The sequence below is a fragment of the Calidris pugnax genome, unplaced genomic scaffold (assembly GCF_001431845.1).
Source record: "Calidris pugnax isolate Ruff unplaced genomic scaffold, ASM143184v1 scaffold171, whole genome shotgun sequence".
Classification (NCBI taxonomy): domain Eukaryota; kingdom Metazoa; phylum Chordata; class Aves; order Charadriiformes; family Scolopacidae; genus Calidris; species Calidris pugnax.
The window spans coordinates 12750196-12764827 of NW_015091064.1; the positions used below are offsets into that span (position 1 = coordinate 12750196).

The 14632-nt window shown below is 42.1% G+C and overlaps 1 protein-coding gene across 1 annotated transcript in view; it reads left to right on the top strand.

Annotated features, from left to right (window-relative positions):
- Window positions 1-14632, top strand: part of FKBP1B (FK506 binding protein 1B) — a 78313-nt gene that overhangs the window by 11916 nt on the left and 51765 nt on the right.

Sequence of the window (14632 nt, forward strand, 5' to 3'; positions counted from 1 at the left end):
TTGCAATCTCTGATGGACGGCATCTTTCAAAGATGCAAGATCCTAAGTGGCTATGAAAGGGAAGTAGAAAAGAGAAATCGTGTTCTGTTCTGTTAGTAGTTACAAGAGAATGAAGGAAGGTGAGATTTAAAAAAAAAAACCAAAATAGTGTAAAATCAAAGACAGCTGATTAGTTTTCATTTTACTGGGGCAGATTTCCAAGCTACCAAACCAAAACAGTGTAAAATCAAAGACAGCTGATTAGTTTTCATTTTACTGGGGCAGATTTCCAAGCTACAAATATATATTGATTTCTTTCTTGGTCTTCCCAGCCACCTGTATCTGAGGACGCTTCCTTCATCATAGAGCCAACTTGCAAAGAGGAAGCCAAAATTTTCCTGTTTCCCTAAACTCTGCAGTTTCTACAGTATGTAGCATAATATCATGCAAAGATCCTTGAGTTGACAAAGACCCAGCCAATAAACTCATGTAACACAGTGGGTCCACGTGAGGATCCACCAATTTGTTTTGGCTGTGCTGTTTCAGGACCAGAGCTGGTTCAGATGGACTACCTTGGGTGTCTCCATTCCTCCCTCCTCAGCACATCCTCTTCTGGGGTTAGCTTGGACAGAGCTTGCATATCACTGAACAGAAATTGTCAGGGTGGGACTCATTACTTAAATATAACCAACCCTTACTATTTCCAATGCCCTAGGATATCTGAGACAGCCACACTGGGCTGGCAGATATGGCATAGGACTTACAGAAGAGTAGTGTCATTCTGGAGTGGCAGCTGGCAACAAAGAGATGATCCCTAGATAGTCCCTAGACTGTCTAAGATGGCATTAGAGGCTTATATACAGGTAACAGAATCCCATCCTCAACATCTTTTTGTAATTCTTGTTTTGCCAGCATCTCCTTTCTGCTTTCATGTAACTTGTGTCTCTTGCTGTTTACATAAAATAAATAATCTGAATAAATTAGACCTGGGCAGAGGTTTACAAATTATCAGAATAATCACTATGGTTAAAGATGTAAGACTTAACTATACATATTCATTTTATATATTTTTATAGTACTACCTGGGAAAAAACAGACCTCTCGTTGAAAGCAGATCAACCTCTGTTATAAGAAATTTTTTTAGCATCCTTTTTCCAGGTGTATTTACTGAGGATGGTGAGTACCAATAAAGAACTCCAAATTTATGTAAAATAATCATACCATATTCTCATGCACACCTATTTGGGTTTTATAGATTATTTCATGAAGATTACATTCCAAATCAAGACTTTATTATATTCATCAAGGTAAAAATTAAAAAGTTAAATACCCAGGTTTGAAGATCCCTTTTTAAGCAAGACAAGCCAGCAGTGATGGCTGGAATAGGTAAAAATTAAAAAGTTAAACACCCAGGTTTGAAGATCCCTTTTTAAGCAAGACTCCTAAATTTTTGGTCCCTGTCTGCACTTGCAGTGAAACCATGTTTTTTAATGATTTTACCTTACCCATTGCTGACACAGATGCCCAGGCCACACTTAAGATGCCACACTGCCATACCTGTCTCACTAGGAACTCACACTATTCTGCACTTCCTCAAAGTGGAAGCAGGATTATTGTGTCATATATTAGCAGTAGCTTTTACCCATAGTAGTTATAATGAATAGATTACATTAAAATACAATCCCAGCAGGTCCACAAATTTGCAGAGTCTGCCTAAGACGTTTTTGTTTTGCTTTAAAATAATGCTGCTTCGTTGCTTTGCTGTCTTCTGGATGTGTTTTACTGAAACAGATAAAGCTATTCTTCAGCCCAGCCATCTCATCTACATTCTCAATGGTGCTTTAAATACCGTAACAAAATTATGTTGCAGCTGGATTCCAGCAGCCTAAAATGTGTCTTGGATGCAGAAACCTCTGCCTCAGTGTGACTGAAATGCTCACAGGATGTTTCACTGAGGATGATGTGTGTTCTGCCAGCTATGCAGACATCTTGTGATCATGGACTACTCATATGGAATATTGGACTTTCTTTCCTGTTTTTTTTTTCATTTCATCATCTCTCATAGCATGCAGCTGCTCTTCAGCAGCCTCTATGAGATTATCAGAGGGTGATACAAGGCTGCATCCTCTGATACAAGGCTGAGATTCACCAGTGATAGAATCATCCTCAGTTTTAGAATTAAGGATGTCCCACAAACACTGAAGTCTTGAAAAATATTTGTCACAGAACCACAGTGAGGCTTTCATCCTGCTCTGAAAGCATTAGGAAATAGGACTTCATATGACATACTTATGTTTGTTTCTTGTTAATTCTCCAAGATACTCAGATATAAAAATGACAACATCCACCAAGTTTCACTGGCATAGTACTGAGGTGATGAGTTAGTGAGGCATGATACATTCACAGCTGTTTTCTGCTTTGTTAAGATCTCTTTTCCCCCAAACCCTAGCACCTTCAGTTCACCAAGTTTATTCACTTCCTCTATCCTATCACATAACATCTTTATGGTAGATTTTTTTCTAGCAAATCTGAAGCAAATCAATAAAGGGGCTTGATAGATAAGGAGTTACTTCATTTAAAGCAAAGGAGGTTCAGAGATCTCTGACTACAAGGAATGTTTATAATACAGCTGCAGTGAATGTGAGATGAGGCCCACTGAGAAACCAGACTCATGGAGAGAAACAAAAACTTTGATGCATTTGCTGTGGCTTTTTTTTTAATTCCCTAAGGCCCAGTGTTCCTTGAAATCTGCCGGGTTTCGACAGACCACAAGGCTTATTCTGTAGTAATCGAGTTTGAACCTCAGGCTCCATTGGAATAACACTTGAGGATCTCAAGGAAAACTTCCTTCCATGGTTCATTCTGTGGTTTCTCGGTGGAAGAACCCATTATTCTGTGGGCAAGAGACTTCTGTGTGAAGAGAATTATCTAGTACCTCCATCGACACCATACATCAGGAAACTGATTTGAGATGAGATTACCTTTCAGAGTGTATCTTTAAAAAACTATGTAAATAATGGAATATTTGTAAGATACGCGAAAGGAAAAAAAAACCATAAGTTATGCCATGATTACAGAATTTAAACAAGTTATACTTTAGATCAAAGCAAATTCCAGATGCACAAGGTGAATGAAAGAGACAATGAACTTTTGTTTGGCCCAGCCTCATTTTTGAAAGCAGGATAAAAATAAAGAGGGCAGAAAACAAGTTCCCCTTATTCAGCCAGCATATTTTTTCTGGAAACTGCTAAAACATGTAAATAATATTTCTGTGTCACCTTGGCATGCACAGATCTATCTAGCACACACTCAAAATAAAGGCCAGTAACTGGAAATTGGCCCAGCAATACTACAGTTTTCTTTTGAGACCCAGGAAAGCAATACAAAGAGTATTCTGTGAGTAACCTGAGACACTCTAGTGAGCAACCCCAGTCTTTACACTGCTACTGAGCTCAGTTCTGATCCTATTAACATCACTGTGCCTCTGATTAACTTTGTTGTAACTCAGATCAGAATGTCACCCGGGGTTTAAACAAGGTGTTTCAGCTGGTGGCACCTTGGCTGGCTCTGGCCTGCAGAGTGATTCCAGCCCAGCCCAACTCTGTTGCATTGGAGGAGATGGTTAGAAATAGCCTACAGAGTCCAAAACTGACCACCACCCCTTGAACTGCATGTAGCTGTTAATAGCCATGAGTTCCCATGGTTGCTAATGAACATTGGAAAATTAATCCATCCCTCGTTGCAGAGGTTGAGCTACCCCTTTTTATAATACTGATTTTATATTCCTGTTTTCTCACATTGCTATACTTATTATACACCTGTCTTGGGAAATGGTGAATACATTTTAAGTTCAATATGGATCAGAGCTAATGAGTTCCAGGCTCTTTAAATATATTTACCTGGCTTTTTCTTGTCCGGTGGGAGATTGGGATCTAAATAGCTCTGTGGATCTGAGTTCAGTGCCTTGCTGGAAAAGCTGAGATTCAGACTTCATTTTCTCCTTTACTCATGGTAAAATAGCTCTTTCCAGGCTAAATATTTCTTCAAGTTAATTAATTTGATGTTAATACTCCTGGTGACTTCAGAGGAAGACAGATCCAGCTCAATATGTAATAAAACCATAAAAGTAGTAATTTTTCTAATACTAATTTATCTCAACTTTATAAAATGTCTAATGCTTTGTGGTATTTTTACTTCAAAAATATTTATATTTAAAGCTACTCACCATGATTTCACCAATTTAAGTCAATGTGTCATTTAGTTCAACACTTTCAAGAAGCTTGAGCAATGTATTTCTTTTTCCACGCTGACATTTCTTTGCCTTGAGATCTGATTCTAAAAAATAGTTATCTGTCACAAGCTAACTGGAACAGAATGTAAAAATGATGCACAGTTAATGAAGATACAAAATATGTAATCTGTCAGAGCAGATCTACTGATCACAATATGTAAATCAGCATTCATTTGACATGGATATGTCTGTGTGCTGTTACTGCTCTCGGAATGGGATTTAACCCACTAGCTGGCATGGCTGTGTGTGTGTGTGTGTGTGTGTCACCTCAAGTGGGAAAGATCTAATGGAAGATTGTATTTTTTACATAAACGTATTTGAGAAAACTGTTAAGACGTTTGGTTAATTAAAAAACACTTATGCAAATTAGTATGTAAAGGCAAGGCCCTGATTTTTTCTATGCAGGCTGTATTCAAACTAAGGAGACATCAGGCAGGAAAGTCCCAGCTTCTTTGGAAGACTATTTCTTTTATACTTGCAGTGCTGTGGTCTTCCCCTTCTGGAGTGACTGCCTGGGTGAAATGGCACACTCTAGCTTGATCTGTCATCAGCTAAATAGAGGCATCTATATGGGGACACCTGCGTTGGAGGAGGCACTGTTAGAGTATGGACAAAAGGTTTGCAGCTTCTTGCAGAACTTCACAAATTCTGTGTCCTCACTTCCCCACTCGGCGATCTGCTGCTGACGGCAGCTTTCCAAATGTAGTAACTGTACGACTGACTGCAGCCAGTCCTCTCATGTGTGACCTCCAGTTCTCTGAGACCCCCCCCAGGATCTCAGGGATGCCGTCAGAGATGCTCCATCATATCGTTCCAACCTGAGCTATCCATCGGTCTTGCAGGAGTGCTGTCAAGCTTGATGGAACCTTTGTGGTTCTTGGAACTCCCTCTCTTCTGTAATAGAAAGGCAAATATCATGCAATTCTAACATAGCAGCCCAACAAGTTTGGGGGAGTAGAGTTGACAGAGCATTTGTTAATCTCTCAAGCCTTCCATTTTGTGGTTTAGAGCAAGACCCCTGTGCTTCATTGGGGTGGGAATAAGAGAAGCAATCCTTATCAGAGGGCCACTTCATTCTTGCTCCCAGCAAGACTATTGGGTTCAACGTTTTTCTGACTTTCACAATGCTAAAGCAAAACAGGTGAGGAATTAGGAAGGAAAGAACATAAAGGGTAGTTATGCAAGCATGGTCACAGAGAAGGAGATTCGTTTCATGTTTAATTGCAGGAGTGGCTGGAAAGCTGCCCGGAAGAAAAGGACCTGGGGGTGTTGGTAGACAGCAGGCTTAACATGAGCCAGCAGTGTACCCAGGTGGCCAAGAGGGCCAGTGGCATCCTGGCTCATATCAGGAATAGTGTGGCCAGCAGGAGTAGGGAAGTCATCGTGCCTCTGTACTCGGCTTTGGTGAGGCCTCACCTCGAGTGCTGTGTTCAGTTTTGGGCCCCTCACTACAGGAAGGACATTGAGGTGCTGGAGCATGTCCAGAGGAGAGCCACCAAGCTGGTGAGGGGCCTGGAGAACAAGTCCTATGAGGAGAGGCTGAGGGAACTAGGCATGTTTAGTTTGGAGAAGAGGAGGCTGAGGGGAGACCTCATTGCCCTCTACAACTACCTGAAAGGAGGTTGTAGAGAGGCAGGTGTTGGCCTCTTCTCCCAAAGGACGAACGACAAGACCAGAGGAAATGGCCTGAAGTTGCGGCAAGGGAGGTTTAGATTAGATATTAGGAAGAACTACTTTACTGAAAGAGTGGTCAGGCACTGGAACAGAAGTTTGGGGGAGTAGAGTTGACAGAGCATTTGTTAATCTCTCAAGCCTTCCATTTTGTGGTTTAGAGCAAGACCCCTGTGCTTCATTGGGGTGGGAATAAGAGAAGCAATCCTTATCAGAGGGCCACTTCATTCTTGCTCCCAGCAAGACTATTGGGTTCAACGTTTTTCTGACTTTCACAATGCTAAAGCAAAACAGGTGAGGAATTTGGAAGGAAAGAACATAAAGGGTAGCTATGCAAGCATGGTCACAGAGAAGGAGACTCGTTTCATGTTTAATTGCAGGAGTGGGATTAATCTCACAAATGAACATTTCTACATTGAGGTATAAACATATGGCTGCCTATGGGAAAGTAGAACCCAAGCTCCCACTGGGCAACTGGGTTGAGCCTCACCTCACTAACGTACCTCTAGACTTACACACTACAGTTATTTGGTGTTTTTTGGTGTTTTGTTTTGTTTTGTTTTGTTTTTGTTTTTGTTTTTTTGTGTGTGGAAGGAAAGAACATAAAGGGTAGCTATGCAAGCATGGTCACAGAGAAGGAGACTCGTTTCATGTTTAATTGCAGGAGTGGGATTAATCTCACAAATGAACATTTCTACATTGAGGTATAAACATATGGCTGCCTATGGGAAAGTAGAACCCAAGCTCCCACTGGGCAACTGGGTTGAGCCTCACCTCACTAACGTACCTCTAGACTTACACACTACAGTTATCTACTTCTGACCCTGCTTACTGATTTGCGTAAAAGTTAGTGGTGAGAAAGAGACACTTTTAGGGCGTGATTCATTCCATCATAAAGTATCTAAAAAGGATAAATGAATCTTGCTTTGTGACCCCAGCTGAAGTACTCAGGTAGGATATGGGTTTGGACAGATGAATGCCAAGGAGCAGTTGTGCAGTCATTACATGCATGTCTGTTATAACCACCACCTTTACCAATGATCAGCCCACTGACAGCCCCTTCTAGAGCTACACGATTCCTACATCCCACATCCCTCCCACCCCCAAAAGCCTGCTCTGTCTCAGACCACTGTTTTCTGACTTAATACTCCCACCTGTATATGCCAGCCCCTTGTGCTCGCTTTATAAAGCGATCAAGTTTTCGATGGTGTTCTTAAAAAGGAACATTTCCTGAGCTTGAGCTGTGTTTGTGTGGAATAGAATCTTAAGGAAAGTGATAGAAACTCCAGCACTTGCATTATTAAAATTAGACTAGGCAGAAGAGTATGAAATGTTCTTTAGGAAACATTCCTGTCTTGGCAAAGAGAGGGAACGAATGATCTAATAGGTCTTTCCATTCGTAAGTCAACATTCAGCTTCCAAATTATGCCAGTCTTTTTCTTTCATAAGCATTAAATGTATTTATTTCTGAAGATGTCTCATATTAGTAAATTCTTTTTTACACAATGAGCTAAATTTATACTTTTGAAGTGATATTTTCGTCATTTGCACCAAACACATCAGATAACTTAAGAACTTCTTGCTTGGCTAAATGATAAATAGATCATTCACATTTGAAAGTGACTTGAAGAAGAGCAAAGGACAATAATATTTTTAGCAGATACATATTTATCCCAGCTTGATAATTTGTACAGGTTGCTTAAGGTCTGTCTACACTCAGAAGATTATTTATTATTGTAATGTAAGTCAGGACAGCATGAGCCTGACATTACCCTGTATTAAAACTGGTTGGCTGACGGTGTAGATGGAGTCAAAGTCTTAGCAACATCTATTTTGGAAAGGGCACTAGAAGGCAAATTTCATGAAGTATATCAAAATGGGTTGCTTCTGAATCACATGGGTTGCAGTGCCTATTCAAGCATTTAAGCCATAGTTGAGCATATACTGACTGAGAAGGATTGTGGGGTCCTTGATGTATGGGGTGTGTAGGATGGTAACACCTCTGATGGCCAGATTACATGCATAGTTTTGCTGTTGCTGTCACTGGTAGAGCTGTTCTTCTTTAGGGATGATTATGGGGCAATTTCAGAAATATTTGAGGAGAGTTGCCGCCCAGCTGTATTTGGAAACCCTTGTAACAAACCACCTTTGACTTGCTCTTCCCTAGAAATGCCCTTGCTTGTTAGACTTAGCAGAATCTCCCTTCCTCTTTCCCCATCATATAGACAAAGATATTGGTGAATATGTTCTAACACAACCCTGGTAATTAAAATGAAACAGGTAACACCGTGCTGCTACCCACCTGTTTTTTTCAATAGTTCACCCATAACTTTCTGTGTAGGCTGAAACAGAGCTAGAGTGGATGATGACTTTAACCCATAACCCTGAGGCTAGTTTAAGTGTTAGGTAGAATTGTACCGAAGGTCCTGCGATGTCTGCATTTTTACTGAAAAGCTGCAATGGTTCTATTTTCACCTTCTATTTTGTCTCAGATAAGGCCTTAGTTTAGAAGGAAAAAAAAAAAAGAAAATACTGTTCTACTTCACTAGTAGGAAGGATTAGAATTTTTTCTTCTTGAGGGCCACTTTAAGCCTAAATACCTGTTCTCCGGGATTCAGCCACCTTAACTATGTAGCTGCAAAACCCAGAAGGGCTGACTCAAACACCAAATGCTGGGTCAACCCTGATGAGGAACTGAATACCAGAAAATCAGTGTTTGTCCTAGAGATGAATGTAAAAAGCAGGAATTGAAACCACCTGATGAGGAATTGAATACCAGAAAATCAGTGTTTGTCCTAGAGATGAATGTAAAAAGCCTGAGATTTTTAGTGTTTGTTGTTGATTTGTTGGCACGTACCTTCATGATACTCCCTGGAGTATCATGAAAAAAACCGCCAACTTTTTACAATCTTTCTGTGCTGTCCTACTCGTAGCTGTCTGGGTACATGTACAACCTGCCTCTCTGCCTGCTCATCTTTTATTTGTAACTTCAGATAATTTTGGTTGGGAGGTTCTAGAAACTCATTAAATAGTGTCAGAATTGCACATGCAGAATGAAGGAAAACAAATACAGCCTTAATTTGCTGAATCCATTATCCAGCTCCCTTGATTCATTTATCTGGAGGATTGAGAGTGCCAGTTAATTTCTCTTCCACAGTTACATTTTCCAAAATCATCGAAAGGCTAATCAGAAGCTTGTAGCTAATATTTGCGGTTTGTTTGGTTTCCTCCTGATGTTTGAACTGCTTCCAATGTGTCTTGCCAGTGACATTTCTTCACCAAGCAGAATAAATACCAGAACTGTAGAGAAAAGAGTTCTACTGGAGAAAGCAGCAAATGTGTTGCACTGTAAATACAAAGTTTCTCAAAGTCACGGACTTCCTTCTATAACTTCCCTGGCAAGGAAATGACAGAGCTGGAATAATTAGTTTAGTGTTTATAGATGTGATTCCAGTTCTGGTTTGTTCAGTTTGAAAGATAGGCTTAACTTAAATTTTTTAATCCATTTTTTCCTATGAAAGATTGGATGGAAGAGAAAACTTAATCCTCTTGGCCTGTCTGCTTATGATATTGTTATTATTGGAAATTTTATTTGTGAGACCACACTGCATGACCCTGAGTTTAGGCTGTGGGCCTCAAGATGTTACATGTATTTGTAATAAAAGAGGACCTCTGAATTGTTTGCAATCTAAATAGACAAGGCAGAATGATCATTCTCATAATATAAGTGAAACACTGAGGCATAGAGCAATTCAGAGCATGTCTTCAGTTCAGCAACCTGGCTTCAGAATGGTAGGCAGTGAAGCAGTATCAGTGCAGCAATCTGCGTGTGTGCTAATTAGCCTGGATGGATGCTGCAATTTCATATTTCTATTGCATCTGGCTAGTTTTTACATATACCGTTGTGCAGTGCCCAGGAGATGGATTAGCCACTTTGGAGCATTCTGCATTGCAAACAGAACCCAGGTGATTTAGGGTCATGCAGTCAATTCCAGAACTGTGTTTAACTTCACCACCACTTCTTTATTTCCTTCTTTTTCATTCTGCAGGGAAAATATTACTGACTCGTGAAGCAATTTAGGGGAAGGGATCTTTGGAGGCCTTATGGTCCAACTGCTTGCTTGAAACAGGGCTGATTTCAATGTTTAATCAGGTTCCTCAAGGCTGTGTTTGGTAACTCATCTTGTGAAGACTTTTTCCTTGTATTGAGTCTGAGTTTCCCTTGTTATGACTTGTGTCAGTTGCTTCTTGTCCTTTTGTTGAACATCTCTGAAAAGAGTGTGGCACCATCCTCTCCACCAACCATTGGGTACCTGAAGACAGCAACTGAGATCCTTCCTTAGCTTTGTCTTCCGCAGGCTGAACTGACCCAGCTCCCTTGCCATCTCCACATTCTCCAGCCACTAACCACATTGGACTGGTTGGACTTGTTCCAGTATAGTTAGTGGCTTTCCTGGGGACACAGAAGCTTGTGGGAGCGTGCATCCATCTGAAGACATTAATCTAAGCCCACATTTTTTCATAAGTGGTAAACTATGTTGATAGCTTCTGGAAGTGAGCTCCATTAGTTACTTCCTGGTCTTGTAGAATTTTTGCTTCCATTCCTGAGTGGAAGCTACCAATTTCATGGCTGTAGCAGCTGGCGGTGTGTATCCTGATGAGCTGGAGCTCTTCCCTCTGCATACCTGAAGTGTACTGTAAAAAAGTTTGAAGATCAGGACAAAAACCTTCATAATGACTCACATTTAAGTGCTGTGATAGAGAATAAGCGAGTATCTGAGTTGGGAAGAGCCCGGTGAGGCAGAAGAGAATGCCAGAGAGAGGTGGCAGGTTTCAAGTCAGTTTTAGTGCTACTGAAAAATTCCAGCTGCAGTATTGAACCCGTAACTACAGCTGCAAGAGGAAACTATGGATGTGGATGAGGAGTTCCGAGAGGAAGATGAGGATTCAGAGTAATTGCTTCAGGAGGAAGTTTTATTCTCTTTGGGGGCACTTGGAACAAGTATCCTTTGAGAGGAGGTGACTGTGCTGCAAACTTGTGGTAACCAGCAGTGGTGAGAAGAGAGACAGCCCTCCTATGACAGGCACGGTGAAATTTTTGGGATGTTTTGATCTGTTCATCAAGTGGCCATCACTGCAGGTACGCTATCAGCATTGCCTCAGGGACCCGCTTTGAGGAAAATTACCTATTCTGGCCTGACTCTGTTTTGTTGTGTTTTTTTTTAATCAAGGCTAGTGATGCACAGGAACATTTGCAGTGACATGACCTGCTGAGCTGGGCAGGCTGGTGTTTATCTTGGTTGTTTTGGGTTTTTTTGCTGGTGGGATGCTGGTTTTGCATGTCCTGTACACTTTTGGGATGGTGTGTGTTGGTTCAGTGAGGAGAAAGGTCAGTATTTGTAAAGTATTTTTAGTTTGCTTTCACTATTTGTTCATACAACAGTGGTTGGGTTTCAAAGTAACGCCGAGTCTCCCATGGATGCTGGTGAGGGAAATGTGTATCGTCTGGGGGTTCTTTGTGATGTCCATGAATTTATATGTTTGCAGAATTTGTGCTTTCAGCTTATGGGCAATTTAGTGCTTTGGCCTTCCAGGAGTGTTCTTCATGTGCATATGGAATCTATTACACATGATTTGTAGATCCTTTGGAGATTTAAAAAACAGCGAAAGAATGGGATTTCACAATATAGGAACTATGAATTAAACTATGAACTAAACTAAAACACCCTAAACATTTGAAAACTGGTTGTCTTCCTTAAAGTGGAAATGCATAAATAGTTTGTAAACAGTGCAGGCTGTAGGGGTTTTAACTACAGAAAATTAGATATTCGGCTGCTAAATTTTGAGGTTTGGGGTTTCTGCAAAACCTCATAATGACTGTGATCAACTTGTCCTCTTTGTGACCACTGAGGAATCTTAAATGTTGGAGTCATTTGGTTCCATCATAACATTCAGGAAGGAGGGTTCAGACACACACACACCCCCTACCCCCCCCCGCTTTTCCAGGCTAATGGTTTTGTTGCCAGGACAGAAAAACGTGCTGTGGGAAGGTCTTGTGGTAACTGCTGCTCAGGAAGGTGAGCTCTACAGGGCCCTGAAAGCTGAGACTAATGGACTTTATCCTTGATGCAGATGCACTGGATCTCAAGGGGGGAGGAGGTGGATGTCGTGCAATAGCTTTCAAAGAACAGTCTTTAAAACACTAATTTCCTGGTCTGCTTCAGTAATTTGGGTTTAGCTTCCTTGGTCATGGACTTTTCCTCTTAGCCCCTTTTTCCTCTTTGCATCTCCTCCAATTCTCTGCCAATCCTAAACCACTTCCATTTGTATTTCAGAGGCTTTCCTGAAGATATAGAACATTCCTTGTTTCAGTCTTCTCTTCTAAGATGTTCATATGCTGTGCAGTTGTTAACAACAGTGTCCTCCTTGAAGGAGGACCTTGGCGCCTCAGGTGAATACAGTAAGGTGAAAAATAACAATATTATTCGTTGTTCAGTATCTGTGGTGGCAAAGATCTTAAAAAATATTCACCCAACGATTTTGAGATACCTTCTACAGGTCCTTTTTCTGTCTTAGAATTTGGTCTTGCCTTTCTTTTCATGTGCTTGGAAATAATGAGTGGAGGGGACCTAATTAGCTGATGCCCCAAAGAAGCTGTATGTCTGTGTTTAGGGACCCAGCACAGGGCAAGAGGCCGTGGGCTTATAAATGCTGTAGATTTAGACCTGGATCACTGCGTGGTCCCTCCTAATCCCTTCTTGTGGCTTTTGTGTTTTGCTGTTGGTGGGTTTTGCTTTTTTGTTCTGGTTGTAAGCCTGCCTGAGGGTGCTGGGATCTGTGTTTAAGGCCTGTTATTTGTGATGCTGCTTGGTGTAGATATTCTGTGGTCCCTTCCGATCTATATCTATGATGTGATCGAGCCCAATCTCCTCCTGTCACAAGATGCGACTCAGGAACAGCTACTTTTCCACCCTCATGGCGAGATGTGTAGCCCTGACCAACGAAAGCACATACTTATAAAGGCTCAAGGGAACCCAGCAAAGTAAGAATTCCTTTTATTCATCAGTTATGCCTTCTGATGTTCTGTTTGTCTAAGAGGACATAGACCTGGAGCCTGGATAAAAGCAGTCCTTTCTTGTAAAGTCAAGGGCCCTACTTGGACACTGTGTACCCAGAATGTCCCTTTGTAACTCCCCTTACATGCTCAGCATCTGCTGTGCCGTCCTCGCTGCTCCGTAATGACTCTGAGGCACATCTGGAATCAGCAGTGTGTGCCACTTATCCCCTGCTTGGGATTTGCCTGTTTCTCAAATGCATTTTTAGTATCTTTCTACTGATCAGAAATCAGATGACATTCTGAGATTTGCACTAAAACAAACAAACAAACAAATTTTCAGAATTTGCAGGGTTACAGACCTGTTCTGATGCACTGAAGGGAGTGCCTGCTTGTTTTCTGTGTGCTACATACGGGTGTGGAATGGACAGGGATGGGAGCCAGGCTAAAGGAACCCCTGTCCGGTCCCCATCACTGCTTCGGAACTAGGGCAAACTCATGCTTTTTCCTCACTCGCCTGCTTTTTGGGGAGCTTCATCCGGCCAGCCCCAGGCATTTTGGAGTGTCTGACTCACAATAAAACATACATACACTACAGCACAGGGGTGAAGAGACAGTCTGATCGAACAGTGTGAAAAGCAGCACGGAGATGGTTGGTGTAGGAGCATGGATGCAAGGGTCACGTTATCACAGTTACAAAACAACCCCAGTTTGAGCATCCTGACAATTGCCCCGTGTAGATAAAGATCTTTTTTTCCGGAACAGATAAAAATCTTGAAAAGCAACATCAGAGAAGCACAGGCTGGAATTAGATGGATACAGAGAGCTCTTTCAGTTGGAAAACTGATGATGTTGAAGTTCCATTTCTGTTTTTTAACCCAGAACACACAGAACTGGAACCAGAACTATTCCTTTAGAGCCAGTGGAAACTGTGAAATTCTATCTAGTGGATTTCCAGTATCTGAAAGGGGCCTGCAAGAAAGCTGGAGAGGCGTTTTTCATGAGGCTCTGTAGTGACAGGACAAGGGGTAACAATTTTAAACTGAAAGCGGGGAGATTTAGATTAGATATTAGGAAGGAATTTTTTCCTGTGAGGGTGGTGAGGCACTGGAACAGGTTGCCCAAAGAAGCTGTGGATGCCCCATCCCTGGAGGGGTTCAAGACCAAGCTGGATGGGGCTTGGAGCCACCTGGTCTGGTGGGAGGTGTCCCTGCCGGCGGGAGAGGAGTTGGGATCTTTAAGGTCCCTCCCAACCCAAACCACTCTATGATTCACGTAGACAATAGTTTATGATAAAATAGTATTTTTCACCCATTTCGGGCTGGTTCTGTTTTACCTCAAAGTGGGACAAATCGTTGGAAACAGCTGTCGCTCTGGCCCAGGCTTCTGGCTTTATAAGCTCACCCCACGGCAGCACCTGAGCACCACAGACCGGGCTGTTCTTACCGAAATCACGGCCCAGGGCGGGAAGGGCCGCATCGTGTTGCTCGCTGAAACTCGCAGGGACCTCTCGGTGACCCGCTGGAGACCCGGTGCCCGGGGGGCACCACCGGCGGGTCCCGCTGTGCCCGGTTCCGCCGCCTTCCCGCACCCACCCCCGCATATCCCCCCCCCTCCACCGGGACCCCGCTAAGGCG